The sequence below is a fragment of the Pteropus alecto genome, unplaced genomic scaffold (genome assembly GCF_000325575.1).
Source record: "Pteropus alecto unplaced genomic scaffold, ASM32557v1 scaffold45, whole genome shotgun sequence".
NCBI lineage: Eukaryota > Metazoa > Chordata > Mammalia > Chiroptera > Pteropodidae > Pteropus > Pteropus alecto.
In genome coordinates, this window is record NW_006442491.1 from 36127403 (window position 1) to 36130197 (window position 2795).

A 2795-nucleotide genomic window follows, 5' to 3' on the forward strand; every position below is an offset into this window, starting at 1 on the left:
TTCCTGCCCCCGGGCCTGGCCACCTGCCGTTTCCCCAGCCTTCAGCCTCCCTCCCCCCATATCGTCCCATGATGGGCCCCTTCTTATCATTCAAGCTCCAGCTCAGTCCTCAGAGATGACTTCCTCGACTGCTCTTTCTAAAGAAGACCCCAGTCACTCCCACGAAGTATTGCTTGATTACAAATCTCATGGCTATTTTATATGTCCTTGTTAATTCATTGAATGATCATCCATTTCTCCCCCTAGAAAGCAGGGCCTACCATGTCACACTGGCCAATAACAAACACGTGTCGAGTGAATAAGTGACTTCGTTGTGACAAAGAGTCTGTAAGACACCTGATCCTCACAGCTGGTGAATGTCGGTTCCCAACGTGGAGTTTGAGGAAAACGGCTCGTTCTCTGGAAATCCAGTCCATCAGAGGTAAACGCCGGGCATCTGAAATTTTTAAAATCCCCGGGGTGATTATGATGCGCATCAAACGTGGAGAACCACCCCACCCAACACGCACTGCCTGTGTCTCAAGAACAAAAACCAGCACCCCCAGAGTTTCTTTCCCATCACCATTTCCTATCAGGACGTCAAGACTCCACAGTTAACATTGGGCCTTTCGAGAACGAACGCAAATCTAGAAACCAGAAAGAACCAATGACGAAATGGAGAACGAGGCAAAGCTTCCCACCGAAAAGCTAGTTTCTCATCTCAGAACACTCATTTGGGAAGCCAGTCAATAAAAAATAATAAAGACATTATGTGGCGTTATTATGTGCCGGACGTTGAACACATAAACTCACCGAATTCTTGCCAGAACCCTGTGAGATGGGCACTATCGTCGTCTTGTCCTTTGGAAAGGAATCTAGCTCACGGGGCAGGTGAATCATCTTGACCAGGCTACCGGGAGGTGAGAGGCAGAGCCGGGACCCGCAGCATAGTCAGGTCCGTGTCCATCAATCGCATTGTGGCCGGCGGCACAATGGCTAATAGCAGTGCCCCCCAGGGTTGAATGGCCTTCAGCAACACTCTCCAGCCCTGCAGACTTCCCAGCAGAGAACTTACCACATTATTTGATTTTTCTGTTAGCTTCTCTCTCGTTTCTACCAGGCTGCCGGCCAAACCAAACAGAACGAGGCAGATAAGGCACCAGTAAATTAAATGTGAGCGTGGACCTCTGACGCGGGAGCTTGCGAGTAACTGCACAGAGGCCTCAGGAAAGCCTGATTTTTAGCATTCGGCCTGATACTGTTTTCCAGTTTCTGAGGTCAGACAGGCCTGTGTTCAAATCCTGCGTCTTCTACTTGCTGAATGATGAATGTAAATTCTCAAAAACCAAGCAGAAATCTGGCAACCACTAGCCTGGGATTTTCTTTTATAGTTAAATTCTTCTTTTTCGTCATTAGGGGGGGCCCTCGGGGGTGTCGGAAGCATTCCACTTCTCAACCCACTTGTAAAAATTCACTAAGCTTTTTTATTGGTGTATTTTCCAATGGAAGAATAATAAATATACAGAAAAGTTCTTATAAACTCTCCGTTTGCCAGGCCGTTCATCGGGCCACACAGGCGGCACGTCTGGCCCCTGGAGCAAGCAGCTGAGTGGAGGTGGAGAAGCGGCTAATGATGTGAGCTGGTCAAGCCAAAGAAATGCATTTCCCATGAAATACCTGAGTAATTAGCTCATTTCTCTAACTGCTTTAGAAAGCACAGGCTGACCTTCGGAACAGATAGATGTTCGCCCCTGGCAGTGTTTTGTTTGTTTTTCATTGTGGGGAGAGAATCTTTCTGGTGTGCTGTGATGGGCTGGATTTCGAAGGGCTTGGCACATCCCGCTAGGCAGCAGAGGGAACGCAGAATGATGTCACAGTTGGTCCTTCGGGGTGAGTGTCGCGAGAGGGGCTTTGAAGGACTCTGGTTAGCAGGAAAGCAAATGCTCTTTGGCCTACCCTGAAAAGATTGGGGGGGCAGATGGAGGAAACCGATCTGAAATTCAGAAGAGTCTGGGACCCAGCGCAGCTCAAGGCTCGTGTGGTTCTGAGCAAGTCCGTCACCATCTCTGAGCTTCGGCAATGGTTCTATGTGACAGGCAGAGCTGGGCTTGAAGGGTGGTTTTCAACCCTTGTCCCTGTCCAAGTGACTGTTGTCTTAGCCTCGTGGCTCAGAGGACACAGATCTCACCTCAACGTCAGCCACAAGGGAGGCACCTGGCCCACCCTTGATTAACTGGGGTCCTCCATCTCTTGAGCACAGCAGCCATATCTGCGACCTGCAGCAGCCCAGGGAGACTCAACTCCTGTACTTGAACTACTGAGAAAGAAAGGCCTTTTTTCACCTGGACCTCTGGGTACCAAGCTGCCTGGGGATGCGGGATGAGGAACCAGTCTACCCAGAGATGAAGCCAGCATCGAAGAAAGCAGGCGAAAGAAAGAAAATTCCTGCCATTACCGTTTGAGCACCTGCATCCGGCTTTGCCTGAAGCTGGTCTTCAACTTGTACTTTCTGCTACAGCTGGTCATTTGTAAGCAATAGCATCCCAACAAATACAGAGGCCAGTGGGGAAGGGGGAGGGGCGAGAGGAAAAGCCAGGCTGGGGTTTGGGGGGAGGGGCTGAATGCTAGAAGAGAAGAAGCCTCCGGGCTCAGATGAGATGGGCTCTGTTGTGATCTGCATGCATATTGAGCTTACACATAAATTAGATCTGCAAACATAATTAGCTTAAAAAGACACAAAACCAAAACAAACCACTAGAGCCGATGACTCGAGGCAACTTCTAATCTGCTCTCCTTATATACTGCGAGCGAGGCAA